The following is a 20,642-nucleotide window of genomic DNA, read 5'->3' as shown; positions in this document are numbered from 1 at the left end:
GAAAGTGCCACCTCTCCAATGACACTGGACAAACCAACAGTTTTATAAAAGAATGCAAAACAAATCTCAGGAGCTCATTCCTTCCAGAAAGATTATTGATACTGCTCTAGAAGGCACCTGGGAACAGCATCTCAATCCTGCCCATGTTTTCCCAAAATCGCTCCCTGCAGCAGGAACAGCTGGGTGCAGTTGTCACTGCAGATGTTCAGGCACCCAAAGCAGCTGCAGCTGTTTGTCAGCAGCAGAGCAGATATTCCCTGTGCCATCACCTTTCCATAGGGATACAGAAGCTCTGGTTCTGGGGTATGTGATCCTGCCTGCTGAACTCCAGGGAAATCCACATTGCTCATTGGAAAACCCACCTGAACTTTTCTTTTAAATGTGATGGAGAAATGTCTCTGCATCCGGGGGCTACTGTGGTGCTAAATCACCTGAGGAGTGTTGGGGTGTGCAGGAACCCTACAAGTAAGGGATCAATAATCCCTGGACAGAAGCTGGGCTGCTCAGGAGAAATAATCCCTCGACAGAAGCTGGGTAACTCAGGATCAATAATCACTGAACAGGAGTTGGGCTGCTCAGGATCAATAATCCTGGACAGGAGCTGGGTAGCTCAGGATCAATAATCCCGGGACAGAGGTTGGGCTGCTCGGGATCAATAATCCCCACACAGAAGTTGGGCTGCTCAATCATCTGAGGAGTACTGAGGTGTGCAGGAACCCTACAGGTAAGGGATCAATAATCTGTGGAGAGAAATTGGGATGCTCGGGATCAATAATCCCTGGACAGAAGCTGGGCAGCTCAGGATAAATAATCCCTGGACCGATAATGGGCTGTTTAGAAGAAATAATGCCTGGACAGAAGCTGAGCTGCTCAGTTTTAATATAATATATGTCATAAAATAATAAATCAAGCCTCCTGAAACATGGAGTCAGATTTTCATCTCTTCCCTCATCCTTGGACCCCTGAGAACACAGTCACATACCTCCCTCTCAAATACATCTGCATGCAATTTCACAACAGGTTCATACATATTCATTCTACTGATTTCCTGTTACATTTCCTGTGAATTTTTCTTTATCAGAAAGAATTCCTGGGGTCATTTTGACCCTGCTTTCCACAGCAGCCTCTCTCTCTGTTTCAGAGTTCAAGGGCCCCCCCTTGATCTCTGTCTTGGGCTGCAGCAGTTTCTTAGAGCACAGGCTTTTGTCAGAACAGGCAGTCAGGCTGTCACAGACATCTCTCCTGAAAAATCCTTTCCTTAGGATTTTTCCTCCTGAGAGGCTGCGAGGCCTCAGCAACAAAATGTAAACATTGACATTATTTGCTGCTGTGGAATGCAACAGGTGGATCTGTGACTGGTCTCATGTGGTTGTTTCTAATTAATGGCCAATCACAGTCAGCTGGCTCAGACTCTCTGTCCCAGCCACAAACCTTTGTTATCATTCTTTCCTATTCTATTCTTAGCTAGCCTTCTGATGAAATCCTTTCTTCTGTTCTTTTAGTATAGTTTTAATGTAATATATATCATAAAATAATAAATCAAGCCTTCTGAAACATGGAGTCAGATCCTCATCTCTTCCCCAATCCAAGAACCCCTGTGAGCACAGTCACAGTGAAGTTCTACCTGTCTGTTATTGTAATCACCAGTCCTTTTTGTTAATAGCTCCTTTTGTATCGGGATGGCCCTCCCTGAGGCTAAATTGATGGCCCTTCTCTCCAAACAGTGAGAGGACGGAATATGGGGGGGGGGGGGGCATCAGAGAAAATGCAAAATAACCTCGGGACCAGCATGCCATGGGAAGCAACCCCACCAAACTCACCGAAAAAACCCCAAAAACAACGAGCCAATACAGAATTAAGAGATCAGAGTGATGTCTGGAGGTGAGGAACAAAGTACCCAGCCTGCAGAGATGCTGAGAACCTTTGCTGCCTCTCACCCTGAGCATGGACCTCAGCTGCCAGGCTGTCACAGCCCAGCTGGGTGATGGCACAGCCGGGATGGACAAAGGGGTCAGGGGTGTTATAAATAAACAATCTGCCAATTTTTTGGGCAAAAAAGGGTTGCAGAGTGAACCAGTTATACCAGTTGCTGCCAAGGTGAAGTGTCGCAGACATCTTTTCATGAAAAATCCTTTCCTCAGGATTTTTCCTCCTGAGAAGCTTAGAGGCCTCAGGAACAACATGTAAACAATGATTATCTGTTGCTGTGGGATGCAACAGGTGCATCTGTGATTGGTCTCATGTGGTTGTTTCTAATTAATGGCCAATCACAGTCAGCTGGCTCAGACTCTGTCAGAGACACAAACCCTTGTTTTCATTCTTTCCTATTCTATTCTTAGCTAGCCTTGTGATGAAACATTGTCTTCTATCCTTTCAGTATAGTTTTAATGTAATATATATCATAAAATAAAAAATCAAGTCTTCTGAAACATGGAGTCAGATCCTCATCTCTTCCCTCATCCAAGAACCCCTGTGAACAATGTCACAGGTGGGACCCCCAGCTCTGCCCTTTAGTGGACAAAGCTGCACTTTCCTCCTCCTCCGAGTCACCCTGGGAGCAGTTTCGGACCCATCGAGCTTCCCAACCTTGAGCTGATCACTTTTAATAAAGGCATTAAAAAGGAGAAAAAGTCTCCTGCCCTGTTTATTTCACCCGGTGTCACCCACCTACCCAGCCCCAGGGGCCACACAGCGCCTGAGGCGTCCTCCTCCTGTGCCACCCGGTCTGTGACATGGCCCCCGTGAAGTAGGGGGCGGCCACCTCACCGGTGGGGACACAGCATCAGCGTCACCACGATGGGTGGTGACCCCTGAATTGAGGGAAGAGGACTGGAAATTGTGTCCTGACCACTGCCAAAATTGTGTGTTGAACCCCAAAATCAGATCCTGATTTCCCAGACTGAGTGCTCAAAACCTCTAAATTGGGTCCTGACGCCTCAAATTGGCCTTGCAACCCCCCATCAGGTCCTGTCCCCCATCCTCAGTCATGTCCAAACCCACAAATCAGATCCCAAATCCCCTCAAAGGGGTCCTGTTATGTCCAAACCCTCCACATTGGATCCCAAATCCCCTCAAATTGATCCTGACCATTCCCAAAATTGCGTGTCGAGCCCCAAAACTGGATCCTGATTCCCCAAACCCGATGCTCAAAACCTCTAAATTGGGTCCTGACCCCTCAAATTGGTTTCTGACCTCGCTCAAATCAGATTCTGCCTCCCCCAAATTGGGTCCTTACCCCTCAAATTGGCCTTGCAACCCCCCACGGCATCCTGTCCCCCTCCAGTTATGTCCAAAAAGCCTCAAAATCAGATCCCAAAGCCTCTCAAAGGGGTCCTGTTATGTCCAAATCAGATCCCAAAGCCCCTCAAAGGGGTCCTGCTATGTCCAAATCCTCCAAATCAGATCCCAAAGCCCCTCAAAGGGGTCCTGCCCCCCCGGTCGGGGTCCCCCCGTACCAAGAGCAGAAGCCGACATCAGCTCCCCACCAGCGTCCATCGCCCGCGCTCAGGGCTCAGCAGGGCCAGGAGCCGGCGAATGGGGGGAGACAGTACCGGGGACACGGGGTCCGGTGGGTTCTGCTGTGGCCGGTGGGTCTCGGTCTGTCCTGCTGGCTCCCGGTCCTGCTCCCGGTTCTTCCCGCCGGTGGTTCCGGGCAGTCCCGGGGGGCCCGTGCGGGCCCCGGTGCTGCTCGCAGCGTGTCCCGGTCCGGACCGTGTCGCCCTCGGACGGTCCCGGTGTGGTCCCGGCGTGGTCCCGATGCCGCCCCAGTCCCTTCCCGGCAGCCGCCGCCGCTCCCCGGAACGCGCGCGCGGGAATCCCGGCCTGACACGCCTACGCCTGAAATAGCGCCTGTGATTGGTCAAAGCGGAGGTGACATCATCGGTTGCCAGGCAGAGGGGGCTGGAGCGGGTTGAGAGGCGAAGGAGACGGTGCTCGGAGGGGGCGTGGTCTGGCCGGGAGGAGGCGGGGTCTGGACGGGGATGGGGCGGGGCAGGGCGGGGAGAGGGCGGGGCAGAGCGGGATGGGTGGGGGCTCGAAAGCGAAACCTTAACGGAGCTTTTGGGAGCTGAACTGGGAGGACTGGTGTGGACTGGGGAGTGCCCCAGGCTGGACTGGGAGCACTGGTGTGAACTGGTGAGTGCCCCAAACTGGACTGGAGACATTGATGTGGACTGGGGAGCTGAGAGGGCTGAACTGGGAGCACCGTAGTCTAGACTGGGAGCACTGGTGTGGACTGTGGAGAGCCCCAGGCTCGACTGGGAGCACTGCTGGGGACTGGTGAGTGCCCTAAGCTGGACTGGAAACATTGATATGGACTAGAGAATTCCCCAGGCTGGACTAGGAAGTGCCCCAGGCTGAACTGGGAGCACTGGTGTGGACTGGTGAGTGCCTTGTCTGGACTGGAGAGTGCTCCAGGCTGAACTGGGAGCACTGGTGTGGACTGGCAAGTGCCCCGAGCTGGACTGGGACCACTGGTGTGGACTGGAGAGTGCCCCAGGCTGAATTTGGAGCACTGGTGTGGACTGCTGAGCTCAGGGGTCTGAACTGGGAGCACTGGTGTGGACTGCTGAGTTCAGGGGGCCAGACTGGTAGCACCGTAGTCTGGACTGGGAGAACTGGTGTGGACAGGGGAGCACCCCAGGCTGGACTCAGGGGCGCCCCAGGCTGGACTGGGAACACTGGTGTGGACTGGTGAGTGCCCCAAGCTGGACTGGGAAGTGCCCCAGGCTGAACTGGGAGCACTGGTGTGGACTGCTGAGCTCAGGGGGCCAGACTGGGAGCACTGTAGTCTAGACTGAGAGCACTGGTGTGCACAGGAGAGCGCCCCAGTCCTAACTGGTTTTAACTGGTGTCTCCACAGGCTGTTGCTCATTCCCCGTGAGCCCCACAGAGAGCACTGTCCGTACCGGTCCCACCATGGCGCTGCCACCCGCCACTCTCCTGCCCGGTGTGCTGCTGGTGGCCAACGCCCTGGCACTGGTGTTACTGGTGCCACTGGTGCCGCTGCTGGCGCCGCTGGGCATGCTGGGCGTGTGGCTCGAGGCTGCCCTGCGCTTGCCCATCCTGGCCGTGGCCACCCGGCTGCCAGCCCCTCGCTGTCCTTCTGGAGCCACCGCGGCCGCCGTCATGGCCGCCGCCACTCCCGCGGTGTTCGAAACCTTCCGGAGCCTCCTGGGGCCGCCCGGGGCCGGCCTGGGGCTGTTGGCGGCCGCGGCGCCCGCCTGGCTCGGGGTCACCCACGCCGCTGCCGCCCTGGCCATGCTGGCCTGGGCCGCGCCCCCAGCCCCCGGCAGCATCCCCGAGACCCCCGGAGGCGTCCCCAAGGCTCCCGGCAGCGTCCGGCGCGCTCTGGCACTGACCTGGGAGCAGAGGAACGTCCTTGGAGCTGCTGTCCTCTGCCTCGTGCTGGCTGTCGTTGGTGGGTGACTGTCTTGGTTTAGGGCAAATTTGGGAGAAAACCTCCAAAAGGGGCCCCTCCAGAAAGCAAATCCACACAGCCCGTCCCCAAACCAGTTCAGGAAAGATTCCTCAGAGAGAAGTGGAAAGAACCTGTTTATTTAACATGCAAGGCACACAAAATGAACAATACCAGATGACAACACTCTTTCACCACTCTGAAAAAGATGACAAATTCAGAAAGTCTCTCTTGGGAGTGGTCGCTCTGTTCTCAGTCCCTCTGGTCCTGGGGCAGCTGCTGCAGCCACAAAGTGCAAACTCTCGGTGTTCCCAGGTCCCGGTCTGGAGCAGGCTCAAGTAGGTCGAAAAAAGGGAAAGGAGAAACAGTCCGGGGAAAAATTCGGACTGCTTAGCTAAACTAAATAATGAGCGGAAACAAAAGCAAGAGCGAAGCAGGAGCAAAGCAGAAGCAAGAGAAAAGCAAAAAGGCAAGCAAAAAGCAAAAGCAGCACCATGTACTGCCCCGTGTCTGTGTCCCGCCAGCCGTGGGGGAGCGGCTGATAACAAAACCAAAGCAAAACTTTCACTCTTCAGAGCCAGTCTTGAAGGCACAGAACATGATATCCAGCATAAACAGAACACACAGATGGGGATACAAACATCCTAATGTCACCTTAGGACGTTGACATGTGGTGACAGGCGTTGACACCCCCAATTTGGGCTCTGCAGCCCCAAATTGGGAACCCCCCAATCTGGGATACCCCACCAAATTGGATGCTGGCACCTTAAAATTGAGTGTTGAGCTCTTAAATAGGCGATGACCACCCTAAAATAGAGTGGTGACCCTCCTAAATTGTGAGTTGACCCCTTCAGTTGGGTGCTGACCCTGCAAAAATGGGGTGCTCACTTTCCAAAATGGGTTCTGACCCTGCAAACTTGACTGTTGGTCCCCCAAAATTGGGTGCTGACCATCAAACTAATGGTCTGATGCCCAAATATGGATGTTGACCTCTAAGACCTGGGATCTTAAGGTCCTGATCTCCTATGTTTAGGTTCTGATCCATAAAACTGTGTGCTGAACCCCCCCAAAATTGGTACTGACACTTTAAATTGGGTGTAAAATCCCTAAATTTTTCACGAAACCCCCCAAATTGGGTCCTGACTTCTCTAAATTGTCTCCTGCCCAAATCGTGTCCCGCCCTTCCAAAATTAGATCCCCGTTCCCCAGACCGGATCCTGCCCCCCACAAATCAGGGTCCCCCTGTGTCAGTGGTCTCACCCGTGGTGACGCAGCCTCGGTGACACCCAGGGGAGATGGCGGGGCCGTACACCACCGGGAAGGTGCCGGATGCCGTCGGAAGTGGGGATGGAGTCACCGCTGGAGCTGTCGGGATGGTGGCGGCTGCTGGAGCCACAAGGTGGGTTGGAGCATTCCCAGGGCCTGTCCCCGTGTCCCCAACGTCCCCGATGTCACCATGTCCCTGTGTCCCCACAGTGTGCTGTTTTCTGGCTGCCGGGGGTCTCTCTTCATGCTGTTGATGGCGCGTCTCCGTCAGAGCCTGAGCCTGCGGCTTTTTTCCCACCTGGTGCACCAAGACCTGGACTTCTTTCAGGGAACACCAGCAGGTAACGGGGTACGGCCCAGCCCAATCCCACCTGACCCATCCCACCTGTTCCATTGCATCCCAGCTAGTCTGTCACCCCAGTCCCATCCCCACCATCCCATTGATCCCATCCCATCCCATTAATCCCATCCCATTGATCCCATCCCATTAATCCCATCCCATTGATCCCATTCCATTGATCCCATCCAATCCCACTGATTCCATCCCATCCCATTCCCACCATCCCATCCCATCGATTCCATCCCATCCCTTCCCATCCCTTCCCATCCCATCCCATCCCATCCCATCCCATCCCATCCCATCCCATTCCCACCATCCCATCCCACTTATCCCATCCGTTCCCATCCCATTGATCCCATCCCATTGATCCCATCCCATCCCATCCCATTCCATTCTATTCCCACCATCCCATCCCATTGATCCCATCCCATCCCATCCCATCCCATCCCATCTGTCTGTTATCCCATCCCACGACTCCATCCCCATCATTCCCATTCCCACCATCCCATCCAATTCCATCCTATGCCATCTTCCTGGCTTCATTCTACTCCAGTGTTCCATCCTGTCCCCATCCCACTTTCCCATTCTAGCCACTGTTCTGTCCCCATTATTCTCACTCCCGTGCCTCCACCCTGTTGCGTATCCCCAGCTGCCTTACACCATCCCATCACCCCATCCCACCATTTCCTTTCCCACCATCCCATTTCCCCTGTCCCTCCCCATTCCACCCTGACCATCTCCACAGCCATTCCCATCATCCCATCCCACTGCTCCCCATTACATCATTCCCATCCCAAATGGGATCATCCATGATGGGATCATGGTCTCACCCACCACGATCCCAACCTCTTTTCCCACCCTGCAGCTGAGCTCCTGGCTCAGTTTTCCATGGAAGTGCCACGGGTGTGCAGGGCAGCACCGAGTGGAGCCAACCAGCTGCTGCGGAGCCTGGTGATGGCCCTGGTGGTGGAGGGGTTCATGGTGGGGCTGGCACCGGGGTTGGCACTGCTGGCACTGCTGGAGGTGCCCCTTGGAATCGCCACCCGCCGCATCCAGAGCACCCGCAAACAGGTCAGGAGTAGGAGGGAAAGAGTGGGGGGGGACTGAAGAAAGGTGGGAATGGTGGAGCTGGGATGGAGGCTAGGGGAATGGGATGGTGGGGATGGGATGGGATGGGATGGGATGGGATGGAGAATGGAAAGGAGGACGATGGAGGTGGAAATGGTGGGATGAAAGGGGATGAAGACAAGGGGAATGGGATGATGGGGATGGGATGGAGAATGGAAAGGAGGACGATAAATGGTGGGATGAAAGGGGATAAAGACCAGGGGAGTGAGATGGTGGGAGTGCTGACATGAGGATAGAACAAAATGGTCGAGATGGGACTGGTGTGGATGAGAAGGATGAGATAAGGTAGTGGGTATGGAATGAGACAGTGGGGATGGGGATGGTGGGATTAGGAGAATGGATGGGAATGGTGAGGGTGAGAGAGAAGGGCGTGGGATGGCGGGAATGCAATAGTGGGGATGCAGTGGGTGTGGTGGGATGGGATGTGGATGGTGGGCCAGGAAGGTGACCTGGGAAAGTTGGAGATCCCCTGTTGCTGCCACAGGCCCTTCAGCGATCCATGCTGGAAGCATCTGCCCGCACAGCCGCAGGGGTGCAGGAATCTGTTGCCGCCATTGAGACCATCCGAACCTTTTCAGCAGAGGAGGAGGAGCAGCACAGATGTAACCTGGCCAAGGAGCTGAGGCTGAAGGAGCAGATAGAGCTGGAGCTGGCAATCTTCGTCCTTGTCTACAGGGTCAGGGGGGACTGGGAATGGGAACAGCAGAGAATGGGGGATGCCAGGGTCAGGGATGAAGACACTGGGAATGAGAACACTGGGACCAGGAATGGGAAACCAGCGGCTGAGATGGGGGCACTCAGAGTACAATGGGGACACCAGGAATGGGGACAACAGAACAGGGACATTGAGTTCAGGAACAGGCATGGCAGGAATGGGAATGGTGACATTAGAAACAGGATGGGGACACTGGGATAAAGGTTGGGAACATCAGTGTGGTGGTGTTTGCAGGTCCCCAGGATGAGAAAAGAGACAAAATTCTTGACTTCATGTTTCAGAAAGCTGATTTATTATTTTATGATATATATTATATTAAAAGAAAATTATATACTAAAGAAAGAGAAAGGAGACATTAGAAAGCTAGAAAGGACTGAATAATAAAGTCTTGTGACTCACCAGAGAGTCTGACACAGCTGGACCTGTGATTGGTCATCAAGTAAAAACAACCACATGAGACCAATCAAAGATGCACCTGCTTCATTCCACAGCAGCAGATCATTATTGTTTACATTTAGTTTCTGAGGCCTCTCAGCTTCTCAGGAGAAAAATCCTGGTGAAAAGATTTTTCAGAAAATATGTCTGTGACACATCAGGATCAGGTATAGGGACATCAAGAGTGAGATGGGGACACCAGAACTGGAATGAGGACACCAGGAACAGAGATGAGGCCACCAGGAACAGAGATAAAGACACAAAGGAGTGGGATGGGGACAGGCAGAATGGGGACACCAAAAGTGGGTTGGGGGCAGATGGAATGGGGACGCCAGGAGTGGGTTGGGGGCAGCAATATCCCTGTCCCACCTACAGGTGATCAAACTGGCCATCCGGGTCATGGTGCTCTTCAGGAGCCACCAGCAGCTCCGTGACGGATCCATCACTCCTGGGGTCCTCGTCACCTTCCTGCTGTACCAGGACAGAGTTGGTAGCCATATCCAGGTGATCCCATGGAATGCACGTGTTTGTCCATCTGACTGTGCTTCTGTCCATCCTGGTGCCACCCCCTTCCTTCTCCCCAGGTGCTGCTCTACGGCTTCAATGAATTCCTGACCAACGCAGCTGCTGGACAGAGGATCTGGGAATACCTGGATCGGAAACCCGCAGGGAATGTCGGGGGGACGCGGGAGCCTCCCGAGCTTCAGGGCCATGTCACTTTTCAGAAGGTCTCCTTCACATATCCTGGAAATCCAGAGCACCCTGTGCTGAAGGTGGGTCTGGGGGGAGGTGGGGTTTCCCAGGAGTGGGAATTTTGGCATCACCTGCTGTCACAATCCATCCTTACGAACGGGTTTCTTGATAGTTCATGGATTGATCTCAGGGTGCAAAAAAACCAACACGGCACAGGAGGTTTGCAGTAATAAAACAAATGCAGCTTTATTGAATGACCACAACAAAATGCAATAGAGGGATTAAGGGAGAGAAAAAGATAGAGATAGAAAAGAGAGAGAGAGAAGGAGGGGGATATAGCTACCAAATGCAGAGACGAAATCCTTTGGTCCAGTCCAGTCGAGGATCCGCCTGTTACGTCGGGGAGATCTCAGGGTTGCAGTCCATCTGGACCCCAATTATACTCTTTTTTTGATGGGGGAAGGGGAATGGATTTTGCAACCGAGTCAAAGGTAGTTTATTGTATCTTTGGGGAGGAAAGAATAATGTTTGGAAAAGGGGTACACACAGTCCATGTTCAGCAGTGGGCGTGAGCCATTGTTTTCGTGGTCCACTGCTCACACCTGCAACATCCATCTTGCTTTGGTTAGCTTGCCTCCCCCACACACCTCTCCCAGGTTGGGGGTCTCAGTCCCAATCCTTGGAAAGAGTGTGGGGGGCCTTTTCACATGGGGGTTTCATGTCTTGGTCTTTGATGGAGAGGCTTCTTACATCTCAGTCCGTCTGTCACGGCAGTTATAAGACGAGTGAGGGGTCTTTTGTGGAGGACCACCCAAAACTCAGGAGAAGTCCAGCCAGGCAAAGAGGGGGCAGCTTCCAAGGCTACTGTTGCAAAAAGGCAAGGTGCCCTCTTCTTCTTCTCATTGGGCTCAGTGTAGCATATAGTAAATACACCTGTGGACAACAGCTTAACAATGCTCTCAGGTCTCGGGGCCTTGTTGACATGTGACTTTCTCCTTCAGAACCAGAGATTTTAGACAGTGGGGACTCTTCAGTGGTCCCCCAATGATGATGGTGAGGCAGATGAGGAATATTTCAGACAGACTCTCACACCTGTCCCCATCCCACAGGACGTGAGCTTCGAGGTGCGCTCTGGGGAGGTGACGGCGCTGGCGGGGCCCAATGGCAGCGGGAAGAGCACGGCCATGGCGCTGCTGGAGCGGCTGCGGGATCCTGGCAGCGGGACGGTGCTGCTGGATGGGATCCCGCTGCCAGAGTATGAACACCAGTACCTGCACCGCAAGGTGGGACAGCAGAGACACTGGGAACACTGGGCATGGAATGGGGAAAATGGGGACAGGGGTCAGGGGACAATTGTGATGGTGTTCACAGGGGTTTTTGGATGAGGGAAGAGACCAGGATTTGACTCCATGCTTCAGAAGGCTTGATTTATTATTTTATGATATATACATTACATTAAAAGTATACTAAAGGAACAGAAGAAAGGATTTCATCAGAAGGCTAGCTAAGAATAGAATAGGAAAGAATGATAACAAAGGCTTGTGGCTTGGCTCTCTGTCTGCACCAGCTGGGTTGTGATTTGCCATTAATTACAAACATCCAACATGGGCCCATCACAGATGCACCTGTTGCATTCCACAGTAGCAGATAATCATTGTTTACATGTTGTTCCTGAGGCCTGTCAGCTTCTCAGGAGGAAAAATCCTAAGGAAAGGATTTTCCATAAAAGATGTCTGCAACAAACAATGAGATGAAACTGGGACCACAGGAGCATGGGAGCAGAAATGGGGATACTGGGAAGAGGATGGGGACATCAGGAATAGGGTGGGGACAACAAGAAATGGGATAGGAACATTGGGAAATGGGATGGGGATGACAGGAATGGGGATGGGAAAAGTGGGAAGTCAGGGGTGGGGACACTGGGGACACAGATGGGGAGAATGGGATCAGGGATGGACACTATGGGGACACCAAGGTGGGATGGGGTCATGGAACAGGGGTGGGGACACCAGGAGCCAAGACAGCATCCTAGGGCTTGGGGCTGGGGCAGGTGGTGCTGGTGGAGCAGGATCCCGTCCTGTTTTCTGGAACGATCCGTGAGAACATCCTGCTGGGGCTGGAGCACTGCAGAGTCAGAGCTGCGGGAGGCCGCCACTGCTGCTGGAGCCATGGAGTTCATCCAGGGGCTGGAGCAGGGCTGGGACACTGGTGAGAGCCAGGGGGATGGATGGGGCACCCCTGGGGCACATCCCCCTGATCCCAGGATCCTCTGGCAGCGATGGGAGAGCGGAGTGGGTGGCACATGGTGGGGTGTGCGGGGAATCCCTGAGGTCACATCCCACTGATCCCATGGGATTGCTCACGCAGGTCAGATCCCACTGATCCCATGGGATTGCTCACACAGTGGTGAGGGAGTGTGGGGGGTAGGGGAAAGGGGGGGAACCTCTTGTGCTGGGATCCCACTGATCCCAGGGTCCCCCCGCAGAGGTGGGGGAGTGTGGGGGGTGGGAGAAGAGGGGAGAACTCCAGGGCTGCACCCCACTGATCCCCTGTGGTCGCTCCCACAGAGGTGGGGGAGCGCGGGGGGCGGCTGGCGGCGGGGGAGCGGCGCCGTGTGGCCCTGGCCCGGGCTCTGCTCTGGCGTCCGGCCGTGCTCATCCTCGACGAGGCGCTGGATGATGGATATGATGGAGCGGTGAGTGGGGTGGGATGGAGGGGGTTGGTGTGGATAGGGGTGCAGTTGGTGAAAATGGGGTATGATGGGATGGCTGGAATGGGATGGTGGGATGAGGTGGTGGCAATAAGGGATAATGATTGGCATGGAGTGGGAATGATGTGATGAAGACAGGGATTGGATGGGGTGGTGTGAGTCAACGAGGTGGAGAAATAGGACAGGATAGTAGGATGGGATAGAGACCAGGGGTGTAGGATGGCAGGAAAGTAGAATCAAAGGATGAAGACAAGGAGATACGATAGGGTGGGGTGGGAATGAAGGGGATGGGAATGCTGGGATGAGGACAGAGATGGAGTGCAATGGGAAGGGTTGGAGTGGTAGGAGTAGGATGGGATGGGACAGTGGGAATGGGGATAGTGTGGGCAGGATGGCATAGTGGGCATGGGGATGGGATGGAGAACAGGGAGATGGGATGGTAAGAACAGGATGATAGGATTAGGGTGGGACTGAGAGTGGGGTGGGATTGGTTGGTTGGGACTGGGTGGGATCAGGTGGGACAGGGTAGGACTGAGTTGGATGGGCTGGCATGAGGGTTCTCTGATTGGATGGTTTGGCATGAGGGTTCTCTGATTGGATGGTTTGGCATGAGCGTTCTCTGAGCTGGATGGGTTGGGATGAGAGTTCTCTGAGCTGGATGGGTTGGGATGAGTGTTCTCCTAGCTGGATGGGTTGAGATGAGGGTTCTCTGAGCTGGATGGGTTGGGATGAGCTGGATGGGTTGGGATGAGTGTTCTCTGAGCTGGATGGGTTGGGATGAGCATTCTCTGAGCTGGATGGGTTGGGATGAGCTGGATGGGTTGGGATGAGCGTTCTCTGAGCTGGATGGGTTGGGATGAGTGTTCTCTGAGCTGGATGGGTTGGGATGAGCTGGATGGGTTGGGATGAGAGCATTCTCTGGCTGCAGGCACAGCGCTGGATGCGCACTGGGCTGGCCAAGACTGTGCTGGTCGTGTCCCACCGGCCGCGGGTGCTGGACGGGGCCGATCGCCTGGTGCTGCTGGAGCATGGGGCCGTGATGGAGACGGGAACACCAGCGGAGCTGCGGGAACGCCGCGGCGCCTACAGCCGCCTGCTCCTTGGAGGAGGCAGCACTGGGCAGCCCGAGGGCCCCGGGATGGGCAGCGAGAAGGGGGCTGCATCTGGCAGGGAATAAAAGGGAATCAGCCCCAGTGTCCCCATTCCCGGTGTTTGTGTCACCAGCCAGCTCCTGGTGTCCCCAGTCACAGTGTCCTGTGAATCCCTTCTCCCCACATCCTCAGGATCCCAACTCCCTGTGTCCCCCATGTCCCCACTGTGTCCCCCAGGTCTGCCCATTCCCTGGATGTGTGTGTATCCCCTGTATCCACCACGTCCCCATGATCCCTGGTCCCCATGTCTGCTCCTGGACATGGGGCACAGGGTGGGAAATCAATCCCAAGGAATGGATCTGGGCATGGGTGTCACGTCCTCATCTCACTCCTGCTGTGCTCACTCCAAGCTCCTGTGTCCCCAGTCCTTTCCCAGTGTCCCCATCCCCAGTGTCTTTATTCCAGTTCCCAATGTCCCCTTTTCTATTCCTCATTCCCTGAGAGGAAGTGCTGGGCACTGGAGGATGGGACGGAGATTTATTGCCCAAACCAGGGTATTTATACATGAGAAATAAAACATTTTGAACAACTGTAATTCTTATGTTTAAAACATGGGAAAACAGGAAGTCAGTCCGTTGGGAAGGGCTGCTGTGTGATGAGTGGGAACAGCAGGATGAGCTCTGCCAGCAATTTGTGGCTTTCTGCAGGGAGAGGGAAGGGGTTGGACCTGCACCATGGATCATTCAGCTGGTGATGAGAGTAAGAGTTGGTGTCACCCTGTCTCTGTCGCCATGGGTTGGATCTGGCTGAAGAGCCCACAGAGAGCAAGGATCCCACCAGATCCTACTGCATCCCTTGTACCCCAATCCTGCTCCACCAACACCACCTGATCTGTTTTGGAATCCCCTCAATCCTGTTCTGGAATCCCACTCCAATGCTGCCCCATCCATCCCACCTGATCCTGCTCTGGAATCCAGCCCACATACACTTTAGAATTCTACCTGATCCTGATCGGGAATCATGCCCTGGTCTGGAATCCTGCCCTATATCCCTTCTGGAATCCCGCACAGATTCCCCTCTGTACCTGTGGTCAAGCAATTGGTTTCTCTGCCTGTTTCTGCAGAACGAGAGGATCCATGAGATTCCAGCATGGATCACACACCAGGATTCACCTGCATGGAGGTGATCCAGAGCTGGATCTGCCTCTGTGTTAGGTGACATGTGGAGGGTGAGGGGCACAGGAGACAGACACCACTCACCCTGATGTTTGTGTGGCAAGAGAGGGTTTTGTTTTCCACTCCCTCCTTTATATAGAGCATTTGAAAGGCCTGGTCTGGATGCTGTCACTGGTTTGAACTCCGCACCCCTTTGGGTCCTGAGCCACTGAGATGCCTGCAGGCTTATGAGAGATCAAATTGGCCAAAGCTCTTGTCACTGAGCCCAGGGGCTGGCAAGGTGACACCAACATCTCACCCTTTCTTTGCTATAAATTTTGATTTGCATTATAGCTGCAGCATTTATGTCCAGGAACTGCTAGGGGAGAGCTCAGGTAAATATGCCCCAGGCATTAGGCTTATAGGTTACAGATTGCAACTTATTTGTAAAAACAACAAACCATTTAAGCCTTGAAGAAAATAAAACAGTCTGTAAGAACAAGAATCATTCAACCCTTATTAAAGAAAGAAAAGCAAACACAAAAACTAGGAAACAATCTGTAGACAAGGAAAACAGTTTGTAAACAGGGGAATAATTTGTAAACAGATGAATCTTTATGTGAACTGCAGTCCCAGATTTCCATGAGGTTGTCACCAATCACTGATCACACGGCTCTGTGTCTGCTGAGGGTTTATCAGCAGGTGCTGTCAGGATGCAGTGCAGGCTGGATGCATCTGGCAGGTACCCAATGTGTCCCACTGTCTGTTGGAACACATGAATGTCCCCAAGCCCAGGTAATGAGATCCCAGGGACCCCCCCATGTATTGGTAAGGAGGTCTCGTGCCATTCCCTTGGATTTGGGCAGCTGAACATCACACGATTGCATTGATAAGAAGTGATTTAGCATAACTGGCTTCTGGGATTTTCCTAAGACTGTTAAGTGATTTAATGTGTATAGAGCTTTAGCTATTCTACTTTGTGGGGTCTCACCACATACCTCCCTTTTGTTTATTAACTATACCTTTTCAGGCACCATGTGCTCTTTCCACTATTGCTTGTCCAGCTGGTAAATGAGGGATGCTGGTTTGGTGTGATACACCCCAGAGCTGTAGAAATTGCCTGGTTTCCTGGGAAGTGTAGCAGGCCCTTTATCAGTTTTGATGGTTTGAGGAATGCCCAAGGCTGCAAAAGCTGATTGCCAGTGTACCATGGCACCCAGTCCCCTTTCCCCTGTGTGTACTGTAGCCCATATTGCTGAGGAAAAGGTGCCAATTGAGACACGGGTGTGTTTTAAATGGCCAAAATCAGGGATGTGTGTGACATCAATTTGCCAGATTTGCAAAGCACACAGTCCATGAGGGTTCACTCTTATCTGCAATGGTGCAGCGTGACCTTGACAGCACAGATGCTAACAATATTACAAACCTCTGTGTTTGACAGCTGAAATTGCTGTTGTAAAGCTCAAGCATCTTGGTGGAAAAAACTGTGCAATGCCTTTGTTTGTGGAAGCACATCTGGCTGTGGTGCTGAATGGGTACCAGAAAAAGGTACCTGGACCGTCTGTAACTCTTTGTTTTTATTGTCCCATATTGTCCTAAATCCTAATTGTCCAAATTTTTATTACTCTAGTAATATTGCTATTTTTATAACCATTTTATTACTATTAAACTTCTAAAGTTTTGAAAAACAAGTTATTGGCGTTTTTCACACAGTGCCTGACACAACATCCCACGGACAGGGAGGTCACAGGATGTAAAAAACGCCAATCCTGTCACTGCTGTGTCCCAGCGCTGCACCGAGGACATCCCCCAGCGTGATGGCCATGTCATCCCCAAGGGTATGACAGGGTGTCCCCAGTGTCACCACCCACCCTCATCTGCTGTCCCTAAAGTGGCCATTCCCATCCCACCAGGGGTCATCTGCCTGATGAGCATCTACGGGACCCACCACAGCCCAGACCTCTGGCCCGAGCCTGAGGTAGGGCCACCCTATGAGGTGTCCCTTGAGGAAGCAAAGGGAGTCAACCATATCCTAACTGATCAGCATCGAACTCCGATTTATTGATCTAGCTTACACTCTTTTATAGTGGTGTTAATTAAGCTTATACATATTACAAAACCCGAGCTCATCATTGGTTGTAGATTACACACCAACCCCTCTTTGTTGCCAATACCTGTGGTTTTCTTGTTGAGACTAATACTTGTTTTTCTCATTCTGTTATTGACTTGTTATTAACTGTTCTCAAGGCCTCCATGTTTTCCACCATGTTTTTTCTCATCACTTCCTCAAGGACATGGTGTTTACTGTTGTTAAGGGAAAAGCCTGAGAACTTGCTGCGTACAGCTGCCTTTTATTCTTTAACCAGCTGTATATGTTCATGGCCTTTTTTCCTTCAAGCCATGTCTGAGCAAAATTCTCCAACAAATTCCCCGTTTTTCTTTTTTGCGCAAGGAGGTTAGTCTGCCAGGTTTTTTCTATCATTCTACTGACCATATTTTGAATATAATTAAAAATACAAGGTAAAATAAGCAGAAGCATTAAAAGCACATCTAATATCTCTACAGCATATGTCACAAGGTTCCTCAGCCACGGTCCAAGCAATGGCTTTTACCCCAAAGGGTTAAAACCACCCCCAACTGAGCCATAATGTCTTCCTTATCAGGCATTGCACGGTAGGTGGTAATTGGACCACTGAAAAGGAAAGCTGTTAGATGTTTTTCATTCATGCGAACCCAGAGAGGAGGCGAACGGCTAGGGCTAATAATGCTGGAATCGACTCCAGTGTCCAACAAGCCTGAAAATGATCCTTTCTGTCCTTGAAATTCCACTTCCACCCTTTTCTTGGTCTCTCAGAAAGGTTCAAAGCCAGTAAGGTAAGTCCTCTGGTGGATTCAAAACCATTTTCCCCCCTCTCTTGTCCTTTCATAGTCTGTAGTCCCTTAGTCATTTGGCTCAAGTGGCACCACCTGAGCAATTCTCAGTCCTTTGTTAATTTGGAGTGGTGGGAAAAGAGTATGCACCATAACATATAGTCCACATCAATGACGCCAGGCAAAACAAATAATCCCAACGCAGATGATCTTCCGAAAAGCAAAGCACCCACCGCGTGACCCTGTATAACAATAGGTCCATGAATCCCTGTCGGGATCTTCTGTGGGTGCAGGGTCATCAGCATAACTTCTACGGCGGCTGCCGGTTCCAAGCCGAGGCTCCCTGTGGTGTCGGGTTGGAGACAGGAGAGGGTGCTGATGCTGCAGTGACGACTTCTGTTGGTGCGTGGTCACTGCGGTTCTGGCACCAACTAGGCGTTGAAGGCAGTGCTGCTGATGTTTGAAGAGGTCCAAGAGCAGATAACACCTGATTTTGAGAGGTCTTTGCCTGTTCTTGTAAGCCTAGCCCTAACTGTGCTACACATTCATTTACAAGCCCTTGCCAATGAGCATTGAAAAACAATTGCTGAGGCTGAGTAAAGATCAATTTATCTATCTCATGACAATCATTCACCAAAAGAAGAAGGCTGGCATCAAAAATATAATCTAACATCTGTTTGGCTGGCTCACTTTTCACTCCAAACTGACTAACAGTAGACCTCAGCTGAGACAGCAATTTCCAATCAAGAGCTGTAATAGTAGCCTGCATGCCCCCTCCCTCTTGCGGATTGAATACAACAGAACAAGCCAGCTGGGTAGCAGCGCTGATAAGCTCCCCATCCCCCTTTTTAATAGCGTCTCTGGCAAGCACAGCCCAGGCCAATCTCCGCTCCCTTGCAATAGCCCCCGCTAGGTCATTTTCCGCCCCAGGGATCGGCTCATTGATTTTCGGGAGATTATCGGGTGGTCTTGGCCATAGTTCGTGTTGTTCAGGGGGTGTGGAAGCCTCAGAAGCGCTCTGTGTAGCCTGGCTTAAAGCAGAAGAGGGCGGCGAAGCAGGTAATAAGACCGTCCTCATTGCAGGGGCTACTGGTAATCCCCTATCCTGATCGTATCCCCTGTCCTGGTCGTAATCTTTATTACACCCGTGAGCGGCGCTAGCCTGCTGGGAAGCCTCTTTCTCAGCCTGAAACTGCAGTAATTCATTGCGAATGACCCGCCATAATTTACCTAACTTCTTGGCAGTTTTATCGCCCTCTAAAGTAGCCTCCCATAATAAATCACGGAATTTACGCCACTCCGTTAACTCGTGAACTGTATGGGGGTTAATAAAAATTCCCCTATCGTAGCCATAAGCCAAAAGCCCTGGTAAATCCTTTTGCAAATCTATCCCCTTAACCTGCCCTTTTTGTAAAAAGGCAGTAAATAAATCATATACTGCTTGCCTTTTCATACCTAAAATCGTCAGCGCTGTTGCAGCCTCTTCAAGGTCCGTGCAGCACGTATCAGTCGGGCTCGCCTGTACGACACCCGAGGCACGAGGCGTCTCAGCTTCTTTTTTATCCGCTTTTTTTTTCTGTTCTCCGCGTTTTCTGCCGTCCCGGCTGCTTCTCAGGACCTGAGCGTGTTCTTCACTCCTCCGTGGTGCGTTGCTGTATCACGATCGGGTGTCACCATTTGAGGAAGCGAAGGGAGTCGACCACATCCTAATTGATCAGCATCGAACTCCAATTTATTGATCTAGCTTACACTCTTTTATAGTGGTGTTAATTAAGCTTATACATATTACAAAACCCGAGCTCATCATTGGTTGTAGATTACACACCAACCCCTCTTTGTTGCCAATACCTGTGGTTTTCTTGTTGAGACTAATACTTGTTTTTCTCATCCTGTTATTGACTTGTTATTAACTTTTCTCAAGGCCTCCATGTGTCCCTGCCACCACAGTGATGACAGCTGTGTCCCCTCAGTGTGACTGTGTCGGTGTCACCCCAGGTGTTCAATCCTCTGAGGCTGTCCGGAGAACAGCAAGGGACAGTCCCCGCTGTCCTTCATCCCCTTCTTTGTTCGCCCCAGGTATGTGCTGGAGTGGGGACAGGAGTGTCCCCACGTGCCACTCCTGTCCCTGGCTGGGTTCACAGTGGGATGACAGTGACAGTGGGGACGTGGTGGCAGGAACTGCATCGGGCAGAGCTTTGCCATGGCTGAGATGAAGGTGGTAGTGGCATTGACACTGTCCCAGTTGGTGCTGCGGAGGGACAACGTGACGTCACCCCCGCGCCGCCAGCCCGAGCTGATCCTGCCTGCCAAGGATGGGCTCTGGCTGCTGCTGGAGCCACTGGTGGGAGTGGCCTGAGTGACACGGGTCACCAGGACATGGGGACATCCCACAAGGCGGGTGTCACAGCCAGGGGAAGAGCAGGGAACAAATGGTAGCATGAAAGGGACAGTATCATGGTGGTGGTGGGGATGTGTTGTCCCTGGCCATGGGACACCTCATGGCATGGACATGTCAACGCATGGACTTGTCCCCTAGGCCACTTGTGTCGCCATCCATGGCCATGTCCCCCATGTCCTCATCCATGGCCATAGAGCCCCATGTCGCCATCTCTATCTGTGACACCCCCCCATGCCCAATATCGCCATCCACAGCCATGTTCACATCCATGTCCTTGTCCCCATCCCCATCCCCAACATGTCCCCACCCATGTCCCACAATGTCACCATCCGTGTGATATTTAAATGTCTTTATATTTACCCCAATGTTGGGTGAAGGGCAAAGAAAAATGAGAGAAAATAAAGGCCAAAATAAAAGCATTTACG

The 20,642-nt window shown here is 52.4% G+C and overlaps 1 pseudogene; it reads left to right on the top strand.

Moving 5' to 3' along the window:
• The first annotated feature begins 4,917 nt into the window (after positions 1 to 4,917).
• Positions 4,918 to 14,152, top strand: LOC128943427 (antigen peptide transporter 2-like; annotated as a pseudogene).
• Positions 14,153 to 20,642: the final 6,490 nt, after the last annotated feature.

Source organism: Melozone crissalis, unplaced genomic scaffold (assembly GCF_028551555.1).
Source record: "Melozone crissalis strain CALT ecotype California unplaced genomic scaffold, PUWL_Pcris_2 ptg000046l_1, whole genome shotgun sequence".
Lineage (NCBI taxonomy): Eukaryota > Metazoa > Chordata > Aves > Passeriformes > Passerellidae > Melozone > Melozone crissalis.
This window is presented reverse-complemented; position numbering and strand designations above follow the sequence as displayed.